The following is a 15,917-nucleotide window of genomic DNA, read 5'->3' on the forward strand; positions in this document are numbered from 1 at the left end:
GTGGCACATATATACAATGGAATATTACTCAGCCATTAAAAAAGAAAGAAATTGAGTTATTTGTAATGAGGTGGATGGACCTAGAGTCTGTCATACAGAGTGAAGTAAGAAAGAGAAAAACAAATACTGTATGCTAACATGAATATATGGAATCTAAAAAAATGGTACTGCTGAACCTAGTGGCAGGGCAGGAATAAAGTTGCAGACGTAGAGAATGGACTTGAGGACACAGGGAGAGGGAAGGGTAAGCTGGGACAAAGTGAGAGAGTGGCATGGACATATATACACTACCAAATGTAAAATGGATAGCTAGTGGGAAGCTGCTGCATAGCACAGGGAGATCAGCTTAGTGCTTTGTGACCACCTAGAGGGGTGGGATAAGGAGGGTGGGAGGGAGGCTCAAGAGGGAGGGGATATGGGAATATATGTATACGTACAGCTGATTCACTTTGTCGTACAGCAGAAACTAACACAACTTTGTAAAGCAATTATACTCCAATAAAGATGTGAAAAAAAAATAAAGTGTTACAGCCTTTAGAATGTTATATATAATGCAAAACATGTAAGTTCTTGATCTAGATTTCATAAGAGATTTCCTGGCATGGTCTCTTTCATTCCATGTCATGTCATAAAACTTGAACTAGAAGAGTTTATGGATTTGCACTGTCTGAAACAAAATTTGCTTTCGAAGGGAGGCCATAAATGTTTGGTTAACAACCTGAACTCCTCTGCTTTTTCTTGGAAAACCTCTCAATCCCAGGAAAAGTTTCTCCCAGAAATACACTTTCCCTGTAGGGCTGATAGGAAATTCATCCCAACCATTGTCTATTGGTAAATACATTTGCCGTCACTAGAGCCACAGGCTTTAAACATTCAAGTTCAACAGGCATTAAATCGATCAATGGCCTGAAATTTGAGAAAAACACAAAAAGTTCAGGCTGATGTATCAGCGCCATTGCTGAGCCCACTGGGTGTAAACCTGTCCATAAGATTGAGTCATTCAAAATGCAGTTGTGAAGCACATGGTAGTTTTTGGTGAGGTAATTTAATTTTCCCAGGCTTAAACCTGTTTGAGTTGTATGAAATTGTATCTTCCTGATTTCCTTAAAGTGGGATGTGCCTGCATTTTTGGTAGATTAAAGAAACTGAAGTCCAGGTGAACAATATGGGTACCTGTTTTTTTTCCCTTAATATTTGCTTTCAGGTTCAATAATATCTGCATAATTATGAGTGCTCAGCATCAAAGCCCTGTAGGGATATCAGGGTATGTAAGATAGGCCATACAATTTAATATTAGAGGAAAAAAAGAAAACAAAATATATGACCAGGCAGCCATATGATATGTAGCTAATAGAGGCTGTTGGACCTCCCAGAAGGGAGTGATGTGAGTTGTCTTGTGAGGATGCTGTGAGTACTATACCCATTGTACAGATAAGAAAATTGGGAATTAGAATGCTTAATCAGCTTGCTCAAAGTGACACAGCTACTAAGAGTAAAATTGGGACTTTTCACTACTCTGAATCTCTGGCTTGCCTTTTGAATGCTGGTAATCTCAGGATTCTGTTCTGCACTCTCTTCCTCTTTCCTTTCTCTCTCTGCCTAATGTCTTCCACCCCCATGGTTTCTAGAACTATGTCTAGCTGATGACTTCCAATTTCTGTATTTTTAATCCTCATCTTTTAAAAAAATTCCATGACCATATTCCCATCCACTAACAAATGGGAATTCCATAGGCATGACTGCCCCAACATGTCCAAATTCTAATGTGTTAATTTTTCTTTAAAATTGTTCCTCATTCTACATTTCCTATCTCGGGAAACTACCAACCAGAATCAGTCTTGACTCCTTCCTCTCTTTCTCCATCACCTACCTCTAGTGGGTTCTGGGGCCCTATTGATTAGGTGACCTCTCTGTAATCTTTCTTGAATCTGTCTGTATTCTCTCTCTCTCTCTCTCTCTGTTTTGCTTCAGGCCTCAGAATTTCCTCCTCCAGGTAGTGCAGGAGGCACCTCAGTTTCTGCCTCAGAGTTTCTCCAGCATCAGTTCATCCCCCACCCTGTAAACAGCGTAATCTTTATAAATAAAAATCCAATTAAGACTTTCTTTCTTGCTGTAGGTAGGTGTCCCTCAGAGCCCAACCTCACCTACCTTTGTTTGCATCTCTTATCTTGCTTCCCAAATGAAAGATAATCTATCCACACAGCAAACTTTGCTTCCAGTTGTGGCCAAGTTCTTTTATGCCTGTTCGCCTCATGCATGCTGTTTCCTGCACCTGGGATCTCCCTTCCTCATTACATGAAGGTGAATTCCTATCCCATCAAGAGGTCGCTCCACTGTCAAAGTCTCCCTGAAGCTCAGTCTCCACAAAGGCTGCCTTCCCCTCGCCCCAGCACAACTGTGGTGCACCTTTTGTGTTCCTGCAAACGCTGTGCTTGTGTGTTAGCAGCTCTCTTGGGACCTGGTAACAATTTATTTAGAAGACATCTGTCTCTCTCTCAAAACTCACTAGTTGAGGATCCCAGAGCTTGGCATAAATCAGACATTTACTGAATGACCAAATGGTCGAGATTTGGCATTTGGAAGTTGTACTAGTTTTCTATCGTCACCGTAACAAATTCCCACTAGCCTTGTGGTTTAAGCAATAAAAATGTATTATCTTACAGTTCTGGAGGTTAGAAGTCTGAACTGAGTCTTATAGGGTTTATGGATTGAACTGTGTATCTTCCTTCTTTTCCTGAGTCTCTGATTCCTTATCTGTGAAGTGAGGACAGTGATGCTCACCTGTCACCTGTCAGGATTTTGTGCGAGCAGGTGTGAGTGTTATTTGTATTAAATAAGGAATATGTGAAGACACGTAACATAGCATTTATTAACTGGCCTTCAGCAAGAACTAGTTCCCCTTTTGTTTCCTACTCACAGTGTAGTGGTTTTCAAAGGTTAGCAGGTATCAGCTCCTTCTGGGGCTGTGCTGACCGGTTTGGTGGCCACTAGCTGCCTGAAGTATGGCTGATCCAAGCTGAGATGTGCTGGATATATTAAATAAATACTGGGTTTTGAAGACAGTATAAACATTGTAAAATACCTCATTAATATTTTTATTGGTTACATGCTGAAATGATAGTATTTTTGCAATACTGAGTTAAATAAAATATATTAATAAAATTTCACTTGTCTCTTTACATTTTTTAATGTGGCTGCTAAAAATTTTAAATTACATATATGGATTACATTACATTCTATTCCTATTGAACAGCGTCGCCGTGCCGGGAACATGCCAGTTCCCAGGATCTACTGCTCTGTAAGAAACCACCCAAAATGTAATTGCCTAGAAGAGCACCACTTTTTATTTTCTGAAATTACCAGAATTGACTGGATCTCACTTGGAGAGTCCTCAGCTTCTCTCCCTTGGGTGTCTCATGTGTTTGCAGTCAGATGGACACAGGCTGTGGCGCGTCTGCACGTCTGCGGCCAGGATGCTCCTCCCTGTGGATCTCAGCCCCCGGGACCTCTCTTACCTCTCTCCCGCGAAGAACCCTGGGCTGCTTAAATTGCAGCTCAGAGCGGCCAGGCCTGATTAATGCCTGGCTTAGAAATCTCAGCACACCATTTCCTCGCCATTCTACTGGTCTGAGCAGTCACAGAGGCGGTGCTGACCAGGGGGCAGCCGCACAAGCTTCACCACCACAGGGAGGCAGACTTCTTTGGGACCATCTTGGGGACGAGCTGTCACACTCTCCTCACCCACAGAGACTGCCATTCAGCTTGTCTAAGGGTGTATTTCCCAAGCATCCCCAGGGATAGGAGACTTCCTAGGGGGCTTTCATAAGATCATGGAGGTCTTAGGTCCGGTGCTGCCTCTAGAAGTTAATTCTAAAAGAAATTTAGGAAGAGGCAAAAGGAAGACTTCTTTTTTCCTGGATTTTAACCATCTGTTGTTATCTCCATGATCGTGTATAACTACAGAGTGGTTATAAAGTCATCATTGCTTTTGTGCATTAGCTGGGGACGGGAGCCAGGTTCCAGAATCCTAAGGCGTGAGCTGTGCGTGTGGCAGACTATAAGCCATGTGAAACCACAGGAGAGAGCAAGAGTAGTCTGTGTGTGCGTGTGTGTGCACACATGTGTATGCACCTGGGCATGTGTGTCTGTGCACATGTGTGTATGCACCTGGGTATGTGTGTGTGTTCATGCATGAGTGTGTGACCTGGTGCTTAGAATGCAGGTGCTGGAGCCCAACTGCTGTGCCACTTCTCCAGCTGTGTGACCGAAGGGAAATTTCTTAACTTCTTTTTTTGTCTTCGTTTCCTCACATATAAAATGGGGCACAGGGCTTCCCTGGGGGTGCAGTGGTTAAGAATCCGCCTGCCAATGCAGGGGACATGGGTTCGAGCCCTGGTCCGGGAAGATCCCACATGCCGCGGAGCAGCTAAGCCTGTGCTCCGCAGCAAGAGAAGCCACGGCAATGAGAAGCCTGCGCACCGCAAACGAAGAGTGCCCTTGCTCGCCACAACAAAGACCCAACACAGCCAAAAATCATTAAAAAAAAAATTTAAAAAAATAAAATGGGGAACAATAAAATCACATAGTTGTTAGAATTAAATAAGTCAACAGCTACAAAGCATTTAGAACACTGTCTGGCTGGTGCATAGCAAGTGCTCAGTAGTGCCGTTTTATTTCTGTAGAGCTGTTTACGGTTCAGTTTTATACCTCAGTAATCTCCTTTCTCTCTCTGTCTATATGTCTCTCTTTCTCTCTCCAGGGAAGTGAAGAAAAGAACTGGTGAGGAGGACAGCAAATCCATTTCCAGTCTGAGTGGGACCAGTTCCAAAAAGTCAGCCCAGATGAATTGTTGCAATGGTTAAATCCCAAACATTCTTGGCCCATGAGGCTTCATTTCCAGAGTACTGAATGTATGTGACTTGTTTGCTTCTTACATAGCATAGTGGGGCATCCTACGGACACTGTCGTGTGGAGAATTACAGTGTGTGGAATCTGAGAGATGCTCTGGGGTCCCTCCAGAATCTCAGCTCTTGTTTGCTATGTTTCAATGAATGATTTGGGCCCCCTGGTTAAATGTACCTGTCTTGTCCTCACAAAGTCTTACCAGATAACATATAGGTTTTTAAAGTGGTAAAAAAAAAAAAATCACATGCTCAGATCAAAGCTATAGAAGAAATTCACTGACGTAATTAGATTCATATGGTGGCTGATTTTATAGATAACCTATAACATTTACTTCCAATATTCAATACTAGAAAACTAGGAAAAGGGGGTTACCATCCTAGCTGTGCTGTAAACTAGCCTTGTAGTCTTGGACGTGTCACCAGCCCACATTAGATCCGTTTCCTTGTCTGTAAACAAACAGCTTTGCCTTTCAGGCCTTGGCCCTCTCAGCTCTGTAGGTCTTTAAGCAGTGGGAAGGAGAGCGAGATGGCCCACAGTTAATAAGGACTCGGGTCATTCAGCTTTTTCAATATTTGAGTATTGATTCTTCTCACTTCATATACAAGAACAGAATTTGAGGAAAAAAATGGTAATGTTTTAAGCTCCAGTGGAGACAGAAATATCTATTTTTTTATGTATAAAAAAAGAAAACATTTTTGCAACAGAAATAGTTTGTATATAGAAGAGAGTATTTTATAATCTCAGAACACTTATAAAGTCCATGGTTTGAATTAAGTGTTAGAAGTTCTAATGAAGGGCTTCCCTGGTGGCATAGTGGTTAAGAATCTGCCTGCCAATGCAGGGGACACGGGTTCAAGCCCTGGTCCGGGAAGATCCCACATGCCGAGGAGCAGCTAAGCCAGTGCACCACAACTACTGAGCCTGTGCTCTAGAGCCCGCGAGCCACAACTACTGAAGCCCATGCTCCTAGAGCCCATGCTCCGCAACAAGGGAAGCCACTGCAATGAGAAGCCCGCGCACCACAACGAAGAGTAGCCCCCGCTCGCTGCAACTAGAGAAAGCCCGCAACAAAGACCCAACACAGCCAAAAATAAATGAATAAATAAATTTTAAAAATTCTAATGAAAACGTATAAAGCCACGCGCTACTGAAAATACAAAGTACAGGAAAGTTGTCACGTTTCACTTTAAAAAAAAAACACAACAGCAAGTGACTGCCAGGGGCTGGTGAAGGGAGGAACAGGGAGTGAGTTCTGTTGGGTGTGTGGTTTCTTTGGGGGATGATGAGAATGTTGTGGAATTGTGATAATGTTGCACAACTTTGTGAATATACTAAAACCCACTAAATTGTGTATTTTAAATGGTGAAGTTTTTGGTATGTGAATTATATCTCATTAAAAAAGCACACTAGTACTTAGAACGATTTACCATTTTGCCAAGTGAAAATACCCATGCTCGAACCTCCCTGTGATTTAAAATCATAATCTTCAGTATAACTCAAATCTCCTAACTCCCTGGTTGCCAGCGTTCAGTTTCTTAAATAATGAATGGTGAAAGAAACGTTACGTGTAGTTTTGGAAAATCATCTCTTTTGAAGTGGATTGTGGTTAGGGGAGAGGTAAGTCAGAGTCCTTTGTCTGAGGAGACTAGTGAGTTACTCTCACCCGCAGCCTGGTGGGTCTTGCCCTCCTGGAAGCTGTGCTGCCACCCAGATTCCCCAGTGAAATGTCTCCAACAGCTAAATGAGTCAACACCTGACCCCAGGGTGGGTCAGTGAGGCCTGGTTTTTTAGGTTTGGCTTTTGAGTTTCAGTGGCCTTCGCCAAGTTATTCCCAACCAGAGACTTGAACTTACCTTGTGATAGGGCTAGGCCCCAAGTAGCTTGCTGAAAAAACTGAAATAATAGCTCTTATTTATTGTACTACATCATCTAAAACCATCCCTTTTTGTTGAATTAAAATAATTCCATGTAGCAGTTTTTCTCCTGTTTATGATGTTTATGTTCAGACCTTAAATTCCCCAAGCTTTATTGTTATTATTTTTAATGCATATTGACCAGATATGTTACACACATAGATTATAAGTAGCCACAATGTTGTTTAGCTTTTCAAGGTGTGCCTTCTCTCTACCTACTAGATCTATTTTTTTTTTTTAACTGGAAAGTTGGTTGTGTCTTCAGCAACTCTACTGTGGATTCCTGTTTCCTGTTTTTTGGTCCCAGAAAAAAAAGTTTACATTTTTGACTGAAAGGAATGCCTTGCTGGTGGGGAATGTCAAACTGAACCGGGGAGGGAGTGGTGGTTATTTTTGTGCCATGGTCAGACGAAAGTTCTGCCACCGCTGTTTGCCTAGGTGGCATCTACAGAGCCCAGGTTAGAATGGACCCGACACCTATGTGTTGACTTATGGTACTCATGTTTAGGTGTTTGGTGCAATTGCACAAAACTGTGTTAGTGTACATGTTATTGTGTTGTCTTTATTTTCCCCCAAAGTGTCTATATTTGTCTTACAATCTGTATATAAGAATGTACCTTTGATATAGAAATATCATCTTGATCTTTGCTTCTGGGTTGTACGGCCGGTACACCCAAATTGATTAGATTACATAGGTGCCTCTGGTACACAAAGCCATCATCTGTAGCTCTTTGAACCTGGATAAATATTTTTGCAACAAAGTCCAAATTAGAAACTTAAAGCTCCAGTTAGCAATCTTATTTAAAGAAAAGCTACTTACATCTCTTTCCATTGCCTTGCTAGGAAATCAAGATTATTATCAACATTTGATTTCGTGAAGGTGTTCTCAAATTTAAAGAATATTTTTGGTAAGAAAAAGGTATCTAATTTTTTTTAACAGATTTAATTTGATACATTTGCGTAGTTCTGTGCAAGTAACTCATCTTGGCTCAATTTTTCCTTTGAGAGCTTTTAAAACCAGTTATGCTACACTCTTTTTTATGTATCCTGACACACTGGATAATATTTTAGTTTCATCATGGAAAAGAAAGTTGGATGTGGAGACATCTTTCACTGCTAACTTTAGCCTCATGCATTTTCATAATTTATTTTTCTACTTGCTGCTTTATATGACATATGTGACATTTGATTATTTAATACTAAATGTGATTTGCATAAAGCCAAACTGCACAATCCTCTTGCTGAAGATAAAATCGAGGTTAAAGATAAAGATTTATTTTCATATTTGTACAGTGAATGGCTTCAGAGTGATGGTCTTTGTGGGCTTTTATAGTATATGTGTGTAAGAAATTTCATATGTATATATTAAGTAGGCCTCTGAGTATTGAATAATGATTTTATGATTTTGATTTACATGGTATACATTTTCATAGTATCAGCTCTATTTCGCTTATACTGTTTATTTCTCTTCAAACCATTAATAATTATCCCATAAAGTATAATTTTTATAGCAATACAAGTGTCTAAGGAGCTACAGATATTTCCTGCATTGTAATTCAATGAAGCACGCTTTCTTTGGCTTTCTGGATGTTCCCTTCAGCTTTGCTGCAGGTATCCCTGAAGTAGTTTTAGTTCTAGGATGTGTCTACATGAAACTGTGCAGTTGGCAGCTGGCTGGGGGGAGAAAAGAATGAACACGTGGTGTGCGGTCTGTGGCACAGCCTTGTCATCTCGGCCAGTTGACCAGCTTGGGGTGTCATGGCCAGGAATAGTGAGGCTTTCATAGGATGCGCTCTGGCCAGCCTTATGACCTCAGAGATTAGTTCCTTTCTCTGACCCGCCCCCCACCCCCCACCCCATACACATCTAGCTAACTCCTGCTCATCCTTCTGCCTTAGCTTAAGCATCACTTCCTTCAGGAAGTTTCCCCTCTCGACTTCAAACCAGGATGAGGCTGTCTGCTCTCACTTATGTAGCATCCTTTCTAACTGGTCAGCATTCTTATTGCCCTCGTACTTGTTCAACTAGACATATGCCCTGAGCTTTATCCCTATTGTCTGCTGCTGCTTCAAAGAATTAACTAAGGCAGGATTTGTGGAATTTCTGCAGGCACACATTGACAGAGATACACACATACACAATGGTCAAGGACAGTATAAATAAGAGGTAGCATGTATTAGTGGCCACTGGTCTGAGCTCTGCAGCCAGCCTGCCTGGTTTGAACCTGGCCTCATGTATCTACTAGTAGGTAACTGTGAGCAAGGGGTGTAACCCAGCTTCTTCATTGGTAAAATAGGGGTGATAACAGCACCTTCCTCGTGGAGTTGTTATGAGCACTAAATGAGTTACTATATGGAAAAGGCTTGGAATAGTACCTGGCACTTTGATCACTCAATTAAAAATGAAAAAGTTTTGAGGCACAATTGATTGCATTGGTCTTGTTCAGGACCCTGGATACTACCATCAGTGTGTGATAAAATGCCCAAAATTTACCAGATTACCTGGGGGATGGGGCATTGTAGAGGATTCACTTTGACATAAGTTCACTGACCTCCCACATTTCTTGGTATTTCGATGGATACATAGTTGGGGTATCATATAGGATAGAATATTGTGTAGAGTGGATTAAAAGACAAGGAAATCATTGAGAAAAAAATGAGGGCCTGGAAGTTAGAATGGAAAGTTGTGAATGGAGTCTTTATAAGTGTAAGATCTCCATTTATTAAGGGCTGATTAGATGAAGTAGTTGAAGGGGTTAAGAAAATACCAGAGCTCTGTCTGGGATTTTTGAATCTAAATGACAGTAAAAGTGGTGGTGGCTATTTCTAACTGAATTGAAACTAACCTTTATAGTAGGACAAGTAACCTGTTGACAAGGATCTCCAGTGAATATATGCAAAAATCCTCAAGATGGGAATGAATCCCCAGCAAAGCATATTGTTTTGCAAGCCTTAAAATAAAAATAACATCTCTTCTTTCCAGATCTAGACATTAAGATATGTCTTCATAGATGAAAATGGAAAATAGGCACAAATGCTTCAACTTGAAATTACAGGGTAAGATCAATTTTCAAGTGCAAATTCTAGGAATAATTACCCAGTTAAAAATTTTCTTTTCTGCATCTGTGTATCAGATTTATTTGTGAATTTATATCTCTTAAATTTCTGCAGAGTGGGAATTTAGTTGTAAGGCCCTTTAACTTGTGACCTTGCAGGCTGGCAGTGCACAAACCACGTTGCATGGCATTTGACATACATTTTTGTAGAGTCCCACACTGTTCTTAGGATTTTGGACTTATGAACATTTTTCAATCCCAGTTTTCTGGCACATCTCCCACTTGCTGTGCAGCAGGGTAGAACTCAGGAGATGGATTAAGATCTCTTCATGGGGAGTCACGAGTAGTTCCAGTGTGGTTTTAGGAGTGAAGTTAATGTTCTTTAATTTACCATAAATATCGTCTCTTCCTGATCAGTCATTCTAGAAATAGAGATACTTTATCTCTTAGATAAAACCCCAAAACTTCTTACCATGATCTCTCAGCCCCTTGGTGATCTCCCTCCTAACTGTTCCCTCACTAATTCAGTTGCATTTATTGAGCCTGATCATGTCCTGGGTATGATCCTAGACACTGGGGATGTGGAGTGGGTAAGACAGACACTCAAACATATTACATTATAGTAGGGGTTGACCACAAACATGTAATTTTTTTCCCATCCAAGATAGAAATATGGATTTTTATCCATAGACTCAATGAGTCCATGGCCCCAAATAAGAACCCCTACCCTGGGTGAGAAGTTTCAAACATAGTATATTCAGATGAGAATTCCAATGTAGTAATCAAAACTCCAAGCTTGATTTAGAGATGTTAGTCCTTTCCGTGCTCCAATTCAGTCTGGAAGCCTACTGTGGGAAGGAGAGCTTGGTCCCCCTGCTCTGTCCTGCACCCCTGATCTACACTTACTGCTAATACATGCCCCTTGAGGCTCCAAGCAAGGGGAGCCTGGTACTAAAAACCATAGATGCTGTTTTATATGCTGGCAAGCTAAATCTCACAGAAGAAAAAGATGTATGTGGCCAATAGTTCAAGACCATCAAGTGTGCTGAAGTTTAAGAATAAAATGTGACCTTTGCAGGAATGTGTTGTAATCTTATAACTGCAGCTCTGAAACTAGCCTGATTTAATCATCCCTCTTATAGCCATGAACATGGGCTGAGGAAGTAAGGAAGGTACAAAGACTGAGGAAAATTGGGTTAAGAATCAGAAATATTGAATGTTTTCTGGGATGAGACAGTATATGATTTTTCTTCTATCTAAAACTCCATTGAAACTAGAGTCAAATGGATATTTCTTTTAAAGGTACAACCCACAAAGACAGAAGACAATAGCAACAAAATTATGAAACTGGAGAGCAGATGAAAAATTTGGAAATGAGTTAACAACCTAAGAAAGCTGAATCCTAAGCCAGTAGTGGGGGAAAGATGAGAGGAATCTAGAGTTACACTGAAGATTTTCCAGAAGGCTCAGGAATTGGTGGAAGCAGGTACCTCTGGAACTGGGGGTATAAGGGAAGGTGGGGGAAAAGCATTTTGAGAAGCAGCTCTATCCTTAAGTATTGTTCTCCCAGGCTGTGCCACTATTACTCTGACCAAAGTCTGGAGATGTATTTTCTGGAGTGAAAGAGAGGGATGCTAGATTGGGGGCTACACTGGACACAGTTGAGTATACTGGTACTATTCAAAAAGCAGAGAAATTAAGTAACAACATCTGAGTGCTCAGTGCTAAAAGCTAATAATACCCACTCGGCTTTCAGGATACTGTTGCCTTTATCTTCCAGAGATTGAAAGACTTTTCCCTGGAGTACTGACCAGCTAAGAGGTAAGACCTCTCCCCAAGAAATGCACCCTGCCCACATCACCCTACAGTAAAGTTGCCAAGTTGCTCCCATCACTCAGAGCTTTCAATCAGGATTTTAGCTCCCCTGAACAATCGAAGGATCACTGGATTTTTGTGGAAGGCCTCTAACGTGGAAAATGGAGACCAAATAAACAGAAAAATATCAATGTGGGGGGAATAGAGCTTATGGAGGGAAAAAAAAGCTATCATTAATATATTTAGAGAGGTAGACAAAACTATCACAGCCATGAAACAAGAACAAGGTACTATCAATAAGGAACATTCACAGAGCAAAAATAAGCTCTTAGAAATTAAAAACAGGGGGCAGAGTCAAGATGGTCGTGCGGAAAGACACCGAGTTAATGTCTCCCTACAACTAGGGCACCTGCCAGCCACTGGTGAGGGACCCTGACGCCCACAGAGACGGGAGGAACCCCCAAGTGAACCACCGGGGGTTGGGCCGAAGCTCCTGTGGTGGGGGCTCTCTGTTGGAACCACTGGACTTAACAGAGAACCTCAGACCCCAGGGAATATTCATCAGAGTGAGGTCTCACGGAGGTCCTCATCTCAGCCTCAAGACCCAGCTCTACCCAACAGCCTACAAACTCCAGTGTTGGAAGCCTCAGGCCAAACAACCAGTAAGACAGGAAGACAATCCCACTCATTTAAAAAAAAAAAAAAAACATGGCAAGAAAATATGTCACAGATGAAGGAGCAGGGTAAAAACCTACAATACCAAATAAGAGGAAATAGGCAATCTCCCTGAAAAAGAATTCAGCGTAATGATCGTAAAGATGATCCAGAATCTCAGAAATAGAATGGAGGCACAGATTGAGAAAATACAAGAAATGTTTAAAAAAGATCTAGAAGAACTAAAGAACAAACAGAGATGAACAGCACAATAACTGAAATGAAAAATACATGAGAAGGAATCAATAACAGAATAACTGAGGCAGAAGAACGAATAAGTGAGCTGGAAGACAAAATGATGGAAATAACTGCCGAGGAGCAGAATAAGGAGAAAAGAATTGAAGACAATCTCAGAGACCTCTGGGATAACACTAAACACAGCAACATTTGAATTATAGTGGTCCCAGAAGGAGAGAAAAAGAAAGGATCTGAGAAAATATTTGAAGAGATTATAGTGGAAAACTTCCCTAACATGGGAAAGGAAATAGTCACCCAAGTCCAGGAAGCATAGAAAGTCCCATATAGGATAAACCCTAGGAATAACACACCAAGACACATATTAATCAAACTAACAAAAATTAAATTCAAAGAAAAAAGGGCAGCAAGGGAAAAACAAAAAATAACATATAAAGGAATCCCCATAAGGTTATCAGCTGATTTTTCAGCAGAAACTCTGCAGGCCAGAAGGGAGTGGCAGGATATACTTGAAGTGATGAAAGAGAAAACCCTACAACCAAGATTACCCAGCAAAGATCTCATTCAGATTCGATGGAAAAATCAAAAGGTTTTCAGACAAGCAAAAGCTAAGAGAATTAAGTACCACCAAACCAGCTTTACAACAAATGCTAAAGAAACTTCTCTAGGTGGGAAGCACAAGAGAAGAACAAGACCCACAAAAACAAACCCAAAACAATTAAGAAAATGGTAATAGGAACATACATATCAATAATAACCTTGAATGTAAATGGATTAAATGCCCCAACCAAAAGACACAGACTGGCTGAATGGATACAAAAACAAGACGCATATATATGCTGTCTACAAGAGACCCACTTCAGACCTAGGGACACATACAGACTGAAGGTGAAGGGATAGAAAGAGATATTCCATGCAGATGGAAATCAAAAGAAAGCTGGAGTAGCAATACCCATACCTGATAAAATAGACTTTAAAATAAAGACTATTACAAGAGAGAAAGAAGGACACTACCTAATGATCAAAGGATCAATCCAAGAAGAAGATATAACAATTATAAACGTTTATGCATCCAACATAGGAGCCCCTCAATACATAAGGTAAATGATAACAGCCATAAAAGGGGAAATTGACAGTAACACAATCATAGTAGGGGAGATTAACACGCCACTTACACCAATGGACAGATCATCCAAACAGAAAATAAATAAGGAAACACGAGCTTTAAATGACACAATAGACCAGATAGATTTAATTGATATTTATAGAACATTCCACCCAAAAGTGGCAGAATACACTTTCTTCTCAAATGCATACAGAACGTTCTCTAGGATAGATCACATCTTGGGTCACAAATCAGAAAATTTAAGAAAATTGAAATCATATCAAGCATCTTTTCTGACCACAGCACTATGAGATTGGAAATCAATTACAAGAAAAAAACTGTAAAAAACACAAATACATGGAGGCTAGACAGTGGGCTACTAAATAACCAAGAGATCACTGAAGAAATCGAAGAAGAAATTAAAAAAATACATAGAAAGAAATGACAATGAAAACATGACGACCCAAAACCTATGGCATGCAGCAAAAGCAGTTCTAAGAGGGAAGTTTATAGCAATTCAATCTCACCTCAAGAAACAAGAAAAATTTCAAATAAACAATCTAACCCTACACTTAAAACAACTAGAGAAAGAAGAACAAAGAAAACCCAAAGTCAGTAGAAGGAAAGAAATTATAAAAATCAGAGCAGAAATAAATGAAATAGAAACGAAGAAAACGTAGTAAAGATCAATAAAACTAAAAGCTGGTTCTTTGAGAAGATAAACAAAATTGATAAACCCTTAGCCAGACTCATCAAGAAAAAAAGGGAGAGGACGCAAATCAATAAAATTAGAAATGAAAAAGGAGAAATCACAACTGACACAGAAATACAAAGGATAATAAGAGACTACTACAAACAACTATATGCCAATAAAATGGACAACCACGAAGAAATGGACAAATTGTTGGAAAGGTACAATTTTCCAAGAACCAGGAAGAATTAGAAAATATAAACAGACCTATCACAAGTAATGAAATTGAAACTGTGATTAAAAAATCTTGAAACAAACAAAAGTCCAGGACTAGATGGCTTCACAGGTGAATTCTATCAAACATTTAGAGAAGAGCTAACACCCATCCTTCTCAAACTCTTCCAAAAAATTGCAGAGGGAGAAACACTCCTAACTTCATTCTACAAAGCCACCATAACCCTGATACCAAAATCAGAAAAAGATAGCACAAAAAAAGAAAATTATAGGCCAATATCACTGATGAACATAGATGCAAAAATCCTGAACAAAATACTAGCAAACAGAATCCAACAAACATTAAAAGGATCATACACCATAATCAAGTGGGATTTATCCCAAGGATGCAAGGATTCTTCAATATATGCAAATCCATCGATGTGATACACCACATTAACAAATTAAGGAATAAAAAACATATGATCATCTCAATAGATGCAGAAAAAGCTTTTGACAAAATTCAACACCCATTTATGATAAAAACTCTGCAGAAAATGGACATAGAGGGAAGCTACTTCAACATAATAAAGGCCGTTTATGACAAACCCACAGCAAGCATCATACTCAATGGTGAAAAACTGATAACATTTCCACTAAGATCAGGAACAAGACAAGGATGTCCACTCTCGCCACTCTTATTCAACATAGTTTTGGAAGTCCTAGCCATGGCAGTCAGAGAAGGCAAAGGAATACAAATTGGAAAAGAAGAAGTAAAACTGTCACTCTTTGCGGATGACATGATATTATACATAGAAAACCCTATAGATGCCACCAGAAAACTACTAATCAGTGAACTTGGTAAGGTTGCAGGATACAAAATTAATGCAGAGAAATCTCTTGCATTCCTATACACCAACAATGAAAAATCAGAAAGAGAAATTAAGGAAACAATCCCATTTACCATTGCAACAAAAAGAATAAAATACCAAGGAATAAACCTGCCTAAGGAGGTGAAAGACTTGTACTCAGAAAACTATAAAACATTGATGAAAGAAATCAAAGATGACATAAACAGATTGAGAAATATACCATGTTCTTGGATTGGAAGAATCAATATTGTGAAAATCACTATACTACTCAAAGCAATCTACAGATTCAATGCAATCTCTATCAAACTACCAATGGCATTCTTCACAGAATTAGAACAAAAAATTTTACAATTTGTATGGAAACACAAATGACCCCAAATAACCAAAGTGATCTTAAGGAAGAAAAACGGAGTTGGAGGATCATGCTCCCCGACTTCAA

At 39.9% G+C, this 15,917-nt stretch overlaps 1 long non-coding RNA gene across 1 annotated transcript in view; it reads left to right on the forward strand.

Moving 5' to 3' along the window:
- LOC113620003 (uncharacterized) overlaps window positions 1-15,917 on the forward strand; it is a 49,705-nt gene that overhangs the window by 9,751 nt on the left and 24,037 nt on the right. The window contains exons 3-6 of the long non-coding RNA XR_003432611.1: window positions 4,760-4,910; window positions 7,662-9,874; window positions 11,176-11,359; window positions 11,654-11,694. This is a non-coding gene — a long non-coding RNA (uncharacterized LOC113620003). The remainder of the gene's footprint in view (window positions 1-4,759; window positions 4,911-7,661; window positions 9,875-11,175; window positions 11,360-11,653; window positions 11,695-15,917) is intronic.

This window comes from Aethalodelphis obliquidens, unplaced genomic scaffold (assembly GCF_003676395.1).
Source record: "Aethalodelphis obliquidens isolate GAN/ISIS:26980383/991018 unplaced genomic scaffold, ASM367639v1 scaffold7, whole genome shotgun sequence".
NCBI classification, from domain to species: domain Eukaryota; kingdom Metazoa; phylum Chordata; class Mammalia; order Artiodactyla; family Delphinidae; genus Aethalodelphis; species Aethalodelphis obliquidens.